Genomic DNA, 14,834 nt, shown 5'->3' on the forward strand with positions numbered 1-14,834 from the left:
GAGGACCCTCTCCCCTGACGATGGTAAGAGGTAACGCTTTCTGATGACCATTGTAGAGCACCTCCACATTGGTTTCGCCCACAATCTCAACCGCTTGACCTGTGTAAGTGTTGAGGGCTTTGTTCGACTTGTGAAGGGCAGGAAGCTTGAAACGATGAAAATCATTTAAAGTCATCATGGACAGAGACGCACCGGTGTCGACCTGAAATTTGACTGGGTTATTGTTGACAATGAGGTCCACATCAATGGGTCTGGTTCTAGACATTGAGTCAGTCATGGTAAAAAGATGTAAGTTCTCATTACCAGCATTATCAGGTTCATCAAACATGTGTGACTTGTGTTTTTGTGGTTTGCTCTGCCATTTTACTTTGCTTGACGGCGCTGCTGGCCTAAATTTTGTTGACTTTGACTTGGATCTACACATTTTTGATATATGACCTAATTTTGAACAGTTGAAACACTTTTCATTTTTAAACTTGCAAGCATGTGGGGCATGAGGACCACCACAACGGCTACACGGGTTGTGAGATGGTTTGCGTTGAGATTTGGAAAAGTTTAGAGTAGTGCCATTTCTCTGCCTGTCTGGACCCTGAAGTTGAACTCTCTAGCTGCTTCTGCTGTTGCCATTATAACCACTGCTACCTCAACAGCCTCACGGAGTGTTAAGTCTGATTTTGCGAGCAATTTACGTTGAACGCTTTCATTGTTGATTCCACGTACAAATTTCTCGCACAATCGCTCCTCTAGTTGAGCTCCAAACTCACAGTGGTCGGCTAAGTTTCTTAGTTCTGCAATAAAAGTTTGCACGGTCTCACCTGTTTGGCGTGTTCTAGCTTCAAAAGAAGCTCGTCGGAGGCATTTAGGAGGTGGAGGCTCATGGTGATTACGTAACAATTCACACAGTTCCTGAAATGATTTATCCGCGACGATGTGGGGGAATGCACAAGTCCTTAAGTAATCGAAACTGCTGTGCACCAATAACAGTCAAAAATATCGCTCGTTGCTTTGAATCATCAACAGAATTAGCCTCAAATTAAAACTTCAACCGTTCCTCATAGTCTGAAAACTTTTCTTTCGAAGGCACGGATTCTTCAATTGTGCCAAACAGTGACATGGCGGCTGTACGTATTGTTTCTTTACTGTGCTCAAAACAGAACTAACCTGACTTGACAGCTCACAGCTCAATGTAGTGAAAACATAACTACACAATGTTAATCTTTAACCACTTCACACTTTAATCCACCTCGCCAAATATGTGATGCCTCATTATAAGTTAGATGCACACGGATAGTCTAGCACAACAATCGTACAGAGAAAACAGCAACCGAACATGTTGGATGTTTATGACACAACTGAATCATAACTTTAGTTGCTCATCCTGAAGAGTACCAAATTAATACATTCAAATAAGGAGACATAACTACGGCAATTAACGATAGTGAACCAAACACAGTTATTGCTCATTTAACTAATATTACAGGGATATATTACAACAACCTCTTATGTTTTAAACCCCGGACTCTCGCACACGTGCGAAGGTAAAAAGCTCACACCAAGTTTGTTTACAACTTGACTCCTGAACGCGGTAAATACTCTCAAAATCCCCCACACTTTTGCTGAACAAAGTCACACTTCCATGTCGTCAGAAACATCCATGCTCTATCCAGTAACAGCGTCGTAAGAACACCGTTCTCGCTCTGTCGAAAACAGTATAGCTCATGAAAATCTTCCTAGCACTTACACGTTGAGACAGTTTGACTACGCCCACTGCCAAGTTCCAGTCAGATAAAAGGGTGGACAATTTCTGTAGACAACACCACAGCTCCTAGTAGCCACATAATTGATCAAGTCGGAACCTTCCAGGTGAGATCTGTTTGTCCGCTTTAGAAATCACAAACATGGGGATATGGTTGGAGTTGAAGACTCGGAAAACGACACAGGAAAGCTAGAATATAATTATGGCTTCAGTAGATACTTCTTTTGTTTGCTTTAAGTATCCTCCGTCTCTCTCATTCAGTCGAAGAAGATAATAATCAACTCTCTACTAATAGTCAGTTATTCGACTATGAGCAAATTGGACTGAAAAAGAAATTGCACTACTATGTGTGAGTTTTTATCCACAACTTCAGAATAATCTATTTAAGTCTACAAAGGTTGAAAACGTCTTAAACTACTGGCCTCGTGTGTTACTGTACTATTATAGCTTGATATTTCTTTTCTGGTATTCTCGTCTCTTATTTTTCTGTCGTTAAATTGCAATTCTTAACAGTACGTTTTTCACTAAAGATAACTTTAGGTTTTAAAAATACAATGTGCAACCCGTGATTTACTTCCTTATCTGTATTAGACGACACTCGTATGGATATGATGCAATTTCAGAACAATACAGTCCTTTGCCGGGCCCGCAAAACGCTTAGAAATTAAAATTTTATAAATACATGTATATAATGTCGTTAAAAATAAAGAGATTACTTTGAGCATCCACTGGTTTACTTTTGCTGGCTCTCATCAGGAGTACTACGATGGGGAACTCGTTTTACTTCTCAAATTGGACTTCTTACTGTTGTCCCACTTTTGTTATTCGTTTGTTTTCCTGATGTAAAATTACCATACAACACGCCACCTAACTCAACGATAACTTATTTAAAGTTATCCGGTTCAGACACATAATTATCCGCACGGAGCAAGTCTCGTATTAATGATAGCAACACCCCATTATTGGCATGTCTGCTGTTTCCTTTATGTTTTCCATTACGAGCTCGAATATCTGCGCTGCTTCTATCAGGCATTTATTTTACCTTTCGTCTTCTGCTACTCTGAGTTTGCCCTCTGTCTTTATTTAGTGAGGAGAGCTGGCCTACATTCAGCGCCATCTACATCTTACAAAATAAATATTGGTGGATTTACTTGAACAGTAAGCCGAATAATGCTCATCATTACGTGTAGTCTAACTTGGAACAATTTAAGTTAAGACAGTGACATAGCTCTGGGCACTTCTGAAGAATGGGATACGTTTTTTTGGTGTTTTTTTCTGCTTCTGTTTACCATGTAATTATGTACATCTCACCACTTATGCTTTTAGCTTGTATATTTCTTTGGTAAACATAATGGTAACCGTTACTAGACTAGAACTGGAACCGTTTGTACCTTCTAGCTGTAGTGTTTGGTCTGTATTGTATTTCAGTTCAAGGCCAATCAATCAAGATGAACAACACCATCTTTGTCGTTCTCGTCGTCCTGGCTCTGATCGCCGCTGCCAGTGCTACGTCATTCTCCAGCTGTAACAGCAAGTTCAACGACTGGTACAACGATTGTAAGAGCCGTTATGGCCAACAGAAATGTGACGTAGCCATGGGAGGCTTTTCTGTATCTTGTTATTACAGCTAAGTTCTCCATGTGTCATGTCACCTGATCACGTGACCGGCCGTGGACTTCTGAATAAATCTACTGCACGAGACCTTTGGGTTTGCGTTGTGTGTGCTTGTGTGTGTGTGTGTGTGTGTGTGTGTGTGTGTGTATGTGTGTGTGTGTGTGTGTGTGTGTGTGTGTGTGTGTGTGTGTGTGTGTGTCTTTGTTACGTTTTGTGTAATAGTATTACTTTTGCAGGCACAACTCTCTAAAAAGAAACTTGAAAAAGTAATCACCTAGTCATCGTGTTAAAGCCTAATTGAACTACCCACTTATTCAGAAAACCAATTTAAAGCTAAATACAAGAACATTCTGCATCATCTGACACATCAAAATTTCATATCCAGAGATATGGTCACTTGAAACCGACCGTTGAAAAAATAGACTTGGCTAAATTGTGCGAAATCAAAGAAAAATAAATGTGTATTTACGTGTGTTGTGAGGTGCATCAACATTGATGGAATGTACACGTATTGAATATCACATGAATCGATCGAAAATATTATTGTCTCTACAATTTAAAGCATCTTCTGATAACCTTTTAAAACAAATTGAAAGAGCAGTCACAAATACCCCACAAATCCTGCACTTAACATTATCTGTGCTCATTAGTATGATTTTATTCAGGGGTCATTGAGAGGACGAAACCTTTTTAGCACATTCACTGTGGTACCTAGCTTTTGGACATCAGCAGAGGCCGTTGCTTCTGGTAGAAGTCTCATGAAGGCATTGGCACAATAATGGAATATTCTCTCAAATATTGGAATTTGAAAATAATTTTCAGCAGTCAAAAGATGTAACCATTATTCACCTGTACTAAGATGAACGTGACAGGCACTTTTGTAACCATGACAGTGGCAGCTCTTTCTTGACCATTACCAATAAGACTGTGGCACGAGTTCTTCTTAATCGCCTGTTGAAGCAACTCTATTTGACCCTTTCCGTATGCCCTGGGGTCATTTTGTTCCCCTTGGACTGTATTCTTCAAACTTTAGAATACTTCTAGTACGAAGATCTTTTTGAATCTTTCAGTATTTCTAAAAAATCATTTTGACAGACTTCTGTGCAAAGCGTACGGATCGGATTAACGAGTAAATTTCCTCTTTGGAAAGTGGTGGCACAGAGTTTCCCACGACGTATGGATACGATAGTAAAACAAAATGTACGGGTAGGGTTAAATCACGCCTTGCCTAAAAATGAGTGTGGCATCCATACAGACAGAGGCACAGAACACAAGATCTCTGCGACTAGGCAGATCCAGTAAAAGGGCATAGAGTAGAATGAAGCCTCATATATGGCCTTTGTTGATCTGACTAAGGTATTTGGAACAGTTTTTTGTTTTGTTTTGTTTGTTCTGTTGTTGTTTTTTTATACAGATAATCAAGAAGGCTTTTGGAAAGTCCTGACGAGGTACGGTGTTCACGAAATCTCATCACCATAGTTCGCTATTTTTTAGATGGTATGAAAGCAAAAGTCAGAAACAATGAGGGAGTTGTGTCTGAAGCCTCTTGTGTGACAAATAGAGTGAAACAACAGCGTTGTTTTTTTTACACTAACATTTTTCAGCATTAAATTCTCAGCGCTGATATACGAAACACCTCAGAACTCCCATACTACGAATTGGATCATAATTGTTTTAAATAAATTAACTGATGGTTTTTTTCTTCTTTAAAACGCAATTTAGAGAATTTTGCAGGATAGCTTCTGACCCAACGTGTCAGGGCCAACCCAGGCTTAGAAGGAAACAATTTCACAGAAAGGAGACAAAGATACTGGATAAAAAATTTCTCATTACATGAGAATTGAGCTAGGGCGTATATTCCATCTCAAAATCTACGGCCTATTATAATTAAAAGACAAATACAAACTTTCTCTTAGATGTTTGTTTGTTGTTGTTTTAAATTTGATTTTGTTTATGTGTTGTTGTGGGTTTTTTGTGTGTTTTTTTTTATATTACGGAAGTAGCTAGTCCTTCATTGAGGAATCCCTCCCATTACATTAAAGAAGTATGCTCACGTTAGTCTAATTTAAAACTGTTTAAACATGTATCGACCAAAGACAAGGAAAACGATAGATAAGAAGAGTAGATGTTAAACTTGCGTAAAGGTTTGTTTAAAGTGATGGGGATAGACGACAAAGACAAGCGAACGGATAGATAATTGGGTTACAGTAGATGTTTCAATAGCGCAAAGGTTCGTTTAAAGTGAAAAGGACCAGTGCACAAATTGGCTCTCTCGTCTTGGTACAATGTATCTTGTGGCAGTCAACGATCAGATTAGTAGCTATGGGCATGAGGTTTGTCAGAATGCCAACCAGCCATGCTGAAAGGCCACACTAACTCAGTGGTTGTCACACGCCGTAGCATCCAGGCCAATGAACATGACACAGTTGATATTGCACACTGCTACCGAGAACAAAGGGAGCCACTGAAGTTGTTCACTAAAAGTCGCTTTTAAGCACAAGGGGCTATCGCAAAAAAATGCTGTTTTGAGAAAATTGAAGGTAAAGTCTTTGCCCCTTGTTCAGTTTCTTTAAAAGACAAGGAGAGTTTTCTCTTTAACCAAACAAATACTCACACACCAATTAAACCAAACTTCTCCCATAGGTAGGGCATTGCCCACTTTTGGTGTAGGTCAAGATTTCTGGAAACCCACAAAATGTGGGTGAGCCCGCTTGTCCTTAAAAGCGACCTGCACACCACTACAGAGAACAACAAAGGGAGCCACTGAAGTAGTTCACTCAAATCATCTCGCACGTGGTCGTTTGGGCTCAGTGAACCTTACTCGCCCAGAACGCTCATACCAACAAGATGTGCACCCCCTGCTGTCATGCTAGAACACCAGTCCATACAAGAGATTGCACTGAGTGACACAACTATTACCAATACCTGACCTGAATTAAGTGGCGTGGATGGCCAAGTGGTAAGGCTATCAGACTCGTAATCGTGTTTTTGCGGGTTCGTGGGTTCAAGCCCCAGCTCGATCCGACGTTGTGTCTTTGAGAAAGGCACCACTTTACACGAATTTTACCACTTGGCTCGGTCATTTCGGAGATGGATGATAGACTCGGAGGTCCCGCCTCTTAAATAACCTAATAGTGTTGATAGTGGTGTTAAACCTATACTAATATCTACCTGAATTATACGAGAGGGTATCTTGAAGGGAAATAACCATAAAAAAGATTCTTGGCAAGGATGCAAAGGGTTTTCTTAAAGTTATAGAATTTGGAAATAAAATCGTTTGGCACCTGTTACGAGTGTCACCCTCGCTAGCCAGCCTCGGAAGTCGATTACACCAAGTACTCAGACCATAAAGGAAGAGGTAGGCCACGAAAAAGATGGTTAGAGGGAGTCACGGGAACCTTGACAAATGATGAAACCCCAATAGATAGAGCTGCAGAGCTGGCCTACCACAGAAAACTGCATCTCCCCTCGACGATTGAAGGTGACAGAGGTGGAAAAGGAAAGAAAAGCAGTGAGCATATATCTTTTCTCGATGTGCTCCTCGACAGAGCTCTTCTAATATAAAAATAATATACTTGAACACCCCAAAGGAAAAGCGACCCAAGTCACCTTGTCAGATTCAGAAAAAGTCAGATATTTTTTTTACTAGTTCAGAGCTTAGAGTTCTTGGATGGAATTGTTTTCAGTGTACCCTCTGGAAATACGTGTCTTTAACTCTGAACTGCCAGAATTGGTCTCGCTCGTTGCAACGGAAGCAACGAGTCATCTTAACATTTGATTCTTCCAATTCTTCTACTATTTAGTTATAGAAACATTCTCCGCTGCGGATACATTGGTCATCGTCAGACATTGACGGACGAGCTAGTATTGTCATAGATAGATAGATAGATAGATAGATAGATAGATAGATAGATAGATAGATAGATAGATCGAAAGATCGATAGATCAATAGATAGATAGATAGATAGATAGAAAGATAGATAAATAGATAGATAGATAGATAGATAGATAGATAGATAGATAGATAGAGAGATAGATAGATAGATAGATAGATTTGCGTCCTCCAACGTTTAACCAGGGGTAACAGCTGTATACCTCCAGTGCCTGGATGCGTTTTGTTGAGTCATGGCTTAGTTGGAAAATGATAAAGATTATCTGACCACAATCACAAAAAATTAATTTGTTTGGGGGTTTTTTTGGGGGGGAGGGAGGGTTGATTTTGTTTTGTTTTGTTTGTTTTGGAAGGGGAACTTTATGTTTATATTTTGTTCTAGACAGACGTATATAGAGACAGAGAGACAGGCAGACAGACTGTCTCCAGAAAAAGAATCTAGATAGATAGATAGATAGATAGATAGATAGATAGATTTATAGATAGATAGATAGATAGATAGATAGATAGATAGATAGATAGATAGATAGATAGATAGATAAAGTTAAAAACAACCCCGTAACAATAAGTAGAGAAATAGAACGATTGAAAGACAAATCCTTCTCCCGTGGACCGAGTGCTTGGATCAAATATTGGTAAGCAGTTTTAATGTTATATATTATTCACATAAGTATCTCGTGTGTATATATATGTATATTATACACACACACACAAACACACACACATACTCACACACACACACACACAAACACACACACACACAAATAATTGCACAACGCAAACAGAGATATCGTGCAGTAGATTTATTCTGAAGTCCACAGCCTGCCACCAGCCAAGGAGACAAGAAGCATGAAGAACTTAGCTGTAATAGCAAGCTGGAGCAAATCCACTCATGGTCAAGTCACACTTCTGTTGGCCCAAGCTTTTTTTACAATCGTTGTACCAGTTGTCAAATTTGCTGAGACAGCTGGAGAATGACGTAGCACTGGCAGCGGCGATCAGAGCCAGGACGGCGAGAACGACAAAGACGGTGTTGTTCATCTTGATTGGCGTTGAACTGAAAAACAACACAGACCAGATACTACGATTAGATAGTAGAATTGGTTCCATTTCTGTTTATGAATAATTGATGTAATTAACGACTGAAATAAATTCAAGATTAAGGCATGAGTAATAAGACTTACAATCTCACATTGGTAACAGTGACATACGGCTAGATGGCACAGTTGTATTTCCACAACGTTAACACAAACTCTTGTCATTTCGTTTTCTTAGAATTCAAAATGTTAAGCATTGTGGAGGCACTCGTCAAAATAATGAAATTGAAAAAAAACAACACTTTTCTTCCCATTTTGGCAATTTTTATCGAATTTTCGTTTTTGTGTCAACACATCTTATGTCCATTAAAAAACACATAATTTAAGAGAGGATTTTATTGAAAACGTCGATTAAAGCACACAGTTATGTAAACTTGTATTTACCTAGGAGTATTGAACTATGGGATTCACCAAACTTCAGCCCTGACTTCAGAATGCCTAGATCGTTACTTCAGATTAAAATTCTATCCGCTCAGTACCTAGCTTTAAGAAAAAAAATTGAGTTTCACAACCCGTCAAACATTTTTAAATGCTATTCTTTAGACATCTTGATAATGACTCCAACTAATCTTAGGATTTTGGTAGAGCATAATATTGTGAAACATCTGGTTTCTGACCCCATGGTTTTAATAGCTCAAAACGGCCAAAAATATCAATATATAGAACTTTTTAATTCTAATGTGCGATTGTTTTTGAGTTAACTTAGCTGTAATTGGGTTAGAGAGGCAAAAATGCCGTGGTTGATAAAGACTCAGTTGAGCGAATAAAGGAACGTGATACCGAATTACAGCAATACATTTGGGTTTAGAAATTAAAAGTTGAGCTAAATTACTTATCGAGGGGAAAAAAGACTCCCCCCCAAGATAAAAAATACCCAACAAACAACAACAGTAGCGCCAACTAAAAATTTACCTTCCGCGGTAAAGCTAACTGTCAAACGTTCTGTAAAATCAAGCTAAGAGAGCTCACCTGGAAAGATTCCTTCTTGACCTGGAAAGAGCTGGTGATAGAAACCTGTGTGGTGGTCAGCAGCGAGTCCCTGTGTTTTTATCCACCTCTCGGATACAAGGATGGACGTGGTCAGTCTTGGTCCCAGTCTTCTTGATTTACATAACCAGACGCAATAACAACTTTCTCACAGTATATAGAAAAACTTGACCACATGGTTTATTTCCCTGACACCTGTTCTGGTCTCACTGACTACGGCCAGCACGTCTCCGCAAGGACACCATTAATATACAGGCGCTGGGGAGGAAATACATAACCAATCAAATCACAACGGTTTGTGGAATGTTTGAAAACACAACCTCTTATGTTTTAAACCCCGGACTCTCGCACACGTGCAAAGGTAGAAAACTCAAACCAGGTGTGTTTACAACTTGACTCGTGAACGCGCTATTTTTTCTCAAAAACTCTCACACTTTTACTGAACAAAGTCACACTTCTATCCTGTCAGAAAACAACCAATCCCTATCTTGTGACAGAGGCGTAAAAACACCGTTCTCCCTCGTTTAAAGACAGAATAGCTCATGAAAACCTTCCTAGCACCTACACGTTGTGACTTTTTGACAAATTCCACCCCCGGGAACCAGTCAGATAAAAAGAAGGACAATTTCTGCAGACGACACCACAGCTCTCAGTCGTCAGAATCTGCTGATCAATTCGTAACCTTTCAGGTAAGATCTGTAGTTTGTTTTAAAAATTAAAGAAGTACTGCAGTTGTGGTCAAGCCTAGAAAAATTGTACAACGTTATATATTTAGTATAATTATACTGCATCGTTTCCTTTTTTCTTTTTTTTTTTAGTATCGTTCTTCTCTCTATTTTAGTGGAAGAAGAAATTCCATTTTCTGTCAAGTATTGGTAAGTTTGAATGGAAAAATAATATTCTTTTCCATGCTGCTCTTATTTGCAAGTTTAAAAAAAGAAGAGACCACCCTCTCTAAATTATTAATAGGTTTTGAAAGAAGGAGATATTTCTCGACAATCAACAAGTTTGATAGAAGAAAGCATTTCTCTAATATGTACACACTTTTGACCACAACTTCAGAACGATCTATTTAAGGGTTAGAACATTCTTACAACACTTTACTATTGCGAGCTTGATAATACTTCCTATCTGCTATTCTCGTCTCATGTCTAATGATTAGACTGCCGCACTCCCAACCGTAAGTTTGCACCACAAGCGACGTTGAGAAACAAAAAGAAAACGAACCATGGTATATTTTCATATCTATGTAAAATGGTATGTATTAACATGGCATCGTTTTATAACAATGCAGTCCTTTGTCGGGTCAACCAAAAACACCAAGAGGTCTTACATGTATACGTCATGTCTATGTATTCAAAGTGTGAAACGCACTTTTAGCATCTTTTGGTCTCATTATATTGGTGGCTGAAACTGCTCTTCCTTTCCTCATTAGACGTAATACGATGGTGAACTCGATTGACTTGTCAAATCTGATCTCTTATTGTGGAAATACGCCTGTTTTTCGATTTGTTTTATTTGGTTTTAATCTGTCTATTTTGGTTTTGTTTGGTTAATTACAAAATAGCAATACAACGCCTGGCGTGATTCAATGACAATTCACGCAAAATAAAACGAATCACCGTAGAACCCCACACTGGTCGTTTGTCTCCTCTTTAACTCATGTTTTTCACGATGGCCTCGAATAACTACTGCTTCTATCAGAGAGTTTACACTTTGTCTTCTGGTACTCTGAGTCTGCCTGTTAATTCGGTGAGAAGAACTGAACTATATAATGTATAATGAGAGCCAGCTACGTCTCACAGATAAATCTTTGTGGATTTACGTTACGTGAACAGGAAACCTTTTAATGCTTACTTCATGTAGTCTAATGTGGAACAATATAAGTTCAGACAACGATACAACCAAAAAAATGGAATACGTTTTGTGTTTGTTTGTTTGTTGTTGTTGTTGTGTTTTTTTTGGTACATCTTATCAGATATGCTTTGATCTTGTATAACAGATTTCTATTGTAAGCATATTTCACGGTGTCCATTACAAAAATGGAGTCGTCAATACTGTCTAACTGTACTATTAGATCTTTGTTGTTTTTCAGAGTTCAACTCAACACCAATCAAGATGAACAACACCATCTTTGTCGTTCTCGTCGTCCTGGCTCTGATCGCCGCTGCCAGTGCTACGTCATTCTCCAGCTGTAACAGCAAGTTCAACGACTGGTACAACGATTGTAAGAGCCGTTATGGCCAACAGAAGTGTGACTTGACCATGAGCGGTTTCTCCGTAGCTTGCTATTACAGCTAAAGTCTCCAAGTTACAAGGCTCCTGAGCGTGTTACTAGCCGTGGACTTTGACTAAATAAATCTTCTGCACGATTCCTTTGTACGTGCGTTGTGCTTGTGTGTGAGTGTACGTGTAAATGTGTGTGTGTGCATGTGTGTTTGTGTACGTGTGATGTTTTGTTTAATAATTGTTATTTTTACAGACACTTACTTTACTTTACTTTTTTTACCGTTTTCTTCCGCTTGTACCGGTGGGTATCGCGGGGAGACACAGACATCTGTCTGCAGCCAGGCGAGTGGCCTGTAGAAGGGACATCCCGACAAACACAGCTCTCCAAAAAGAAACTTGAAAAAGTAATCACCCTGTAGCGTGTTAAAGTCTTGCACTACCCACTCATTCAGCATTCCAGCTTAAAGCTAAATAAATTCTGCATCATCAGACACATTATAATTTCATGTATGTCGAGAGTCGCCAGAGTCACACAAAATTGACCTTGAAAATATTAGACTTGGCAAAATTGTACAATATCAAAAAAACATAAAAGTGTGTTCGCACGTGTTGAGATGCATCAACATTGGTGAATGAACATGTATGGAACATCAAATGAAACGAGAATACTATTGTCTCTCCAAGGAAAAGCATCTTCTGGTGTTATTTGGAAGCAGACTGAAAAGCAGATCAGTTACAAATACCACTCAAAATATAGACATAACATTACAAGTGCTCATTAGCATTTTGTTTAGGAGCCATTGGTTTTGTGTGGAGCACAACACTTTTCTCGCACACTTACTGTGTTAGTTAGATTTTGGACATAATCATCTATCAGTGAGGAATAGAGGCCACGAAATTGTCATGGTTTGGTGTGGTCTGTGGGTGGGTGGAACAAAGCCACCGTCGTGAAAATCACCGATTGGCTTTATTTAGTGGACTACATCGTGCAAGTGCTGGAACGTCATGTCGTGTTGGTGCCATTCGAGCAGACTTCCCGATTCATGACAAAGCGCTCTCTCACAGGGCTATGCCATTAGAGGATTCTTGGAAAACCAAATCCTACCAATATTGAAGTGGTCACCAATAAAAAGCCCTGATATAAATCTTACAGGAACTCATAGCTTCATGAAACAACAGGTGAAAAAAAATAACTTTGCTCTCAATTGAAACCCTTTCTTTGTAATTCCCTGTGGCATTTTGGAAGAACTGACAGAAAATGAGGTCTAAAATTTAATAGAGTACATTCCCAAAGGTTCGTGCTCTACATAAAAACCAATGACTCCTAAACAAAATAATAATGAGCACGTTTAGCGTTAAGTCCAGGTTTTGCTTGGGTTTTTGTGACTGATCTGTTTTCAGTCTGTTCGATACTATCGCAGCAAAAATATTGTTTATTGCGGACACAAAATTCCCAAAGTAGATGGACCATAGATGTAGAGTAGGTGCTCATAGAATTTTATGTGTATTGTTACGCCTACTGCCGAGTCTCTCTAATCCTGTCCTCAAACTAAGCATTTTGGGGGCTCTCGTGGGCTAGAGGATAAGGTGTTCGCCTCTCATTCAAAGGTCCCGGGTTCAAATCCGGGTAGCGATCCAAAAAATTTCTTCTCTAAAATTGTCTCATTTCACCTCTTTTCCTGCTCTCTAGCAATGTTCTGTCGTATGCTTCCGTCTCCATTTTCTGCCCCCACCCCCTCACCTCCTTTTCCCCCTGCTCTGGGCTCCTGACTCTTTTGGCAGCCTTTCTACTGCTGCTCCTTGGCTCCTTCTTACTGCTGTCTTTCAGCCTCACCCCTGATCTTCTAGCAGGAAAGATCGATTCCTGGCCTTCTCGGACAAGGACGAAAAATCTCGGATGTCCCGTGTGCTAGTTCCGCACGTTAACCTTTTCGCATCGTGCGGCTTTCACGGTGCGCATTCCCTAAGAACGCCATTATTTTATGAGCGCTATTCCCTGGAAAAGCACTATTTTGGGGTATTTTCAAAGAAATATATCTCAACGGTTTTTAATCATAGATGCTTGTATTTGGTGTTAAAGTAAAGTTCAAATCTTTGTCAACACAAACATAGTTTTTAGGACCACATTCATTTTCTTTGACAAAAGTCGTCAACTGTACAAAAGAGTGTATGAGTCTGAAAAAATGAAAAGTTTTCAAAACAAATTCTACACCCCAATACACACCCTAAATAGTTCAATGGTGTTTCTTCGATGATTTTAACGCCTGCTCATACAGGCATGATCCATGATAAATATAATTCAACTAAAATCAATAGAAAATTCAACCTAACGAGTGAAAAATGTGCTGTTGTGAGCAGCTTTATGAACAGCTCAATATACTCAAGCATCGGCTGAGCCAGCTGCTTCTTTCGGTTCAGAGTTGAGTTGTACACCTCAATTCAGCCCGGGTAGAGTGTAACTTTGCAGTTTGAGCACTAGTGCAAAGGCATTTTCTTTTGGCATTTCTGTTCACTGCTGACACCCCAGCTCAACACGCATTTCCTGAGCACATTTCCTACTGCCACCTAAAGGTTCTGTTTCCGTGGTGTTGTTTTCAACCTACTGACACTCTTTGAGAACGTACATCTTTCATAGTTGGGAATGTTACAAACTAATAGTGTCAGATTTACTGGACCACATAATCACATCCACCAGTTTGAGCACCTGTTTCTTGACAACATTTGCCCTCTATTCCTGCTGGGTGTTTTCTCAAGAATAAGTCAAAATGTTACCAAGTGGTTCCAACTTCCTAGATCCCGGGTTCGAAACCTGACGGCGACGGAAAATGTTCTTCTCTGAAAAAAAATGTATCCTTTCGCCTTCTTTCCTGCTGTCTGGTCTTGTTCTTGCCTTTGATTTCGTCTCTGCTTTCTGTCCTATCCACGCTCTACCCCTTTGCCTCCTCCTCGCTCGGACTCTTTCTGCTGCCTTTCTACTGCTTCTCCTTGCCTCCTTCTTACTGCTGTCTTTCAGCCACACCCCTGATCGCAGGACAGGTAAAATATAACACCTAGCCTTCTCAGAGAGGACGGAAAAAACTTCGGGTCCATTGTGCAGGTTGCGCACGTTAAAGATCCATTGGTGATCCTAAAATCGGTAAGAGGAGGCTGCAGTCGCTCCCTGGGAAATATTCAATATTAATTCCTACCAAACTGAAAATGACCTTGTGCATCTGCGAGCGCCGTAAGATACTAACCCAAAAAAAAGGAAGAAGGAAAA

Source organism: Aplysia californica, unplaced genomic scaffold (genome assembly GCF_000002075.1).
Source record: "Aplysia californica isolate F4 #8 unplaced genomic scaffold, AplCal3.0 scaffold00202, whole genome shotgun sequence".
NCBI lineage: Eukaryota > Metazoa > Mollusca > Gastropoda > Aplysiida > Aplysiidae > Aplysia > Aplysia californica.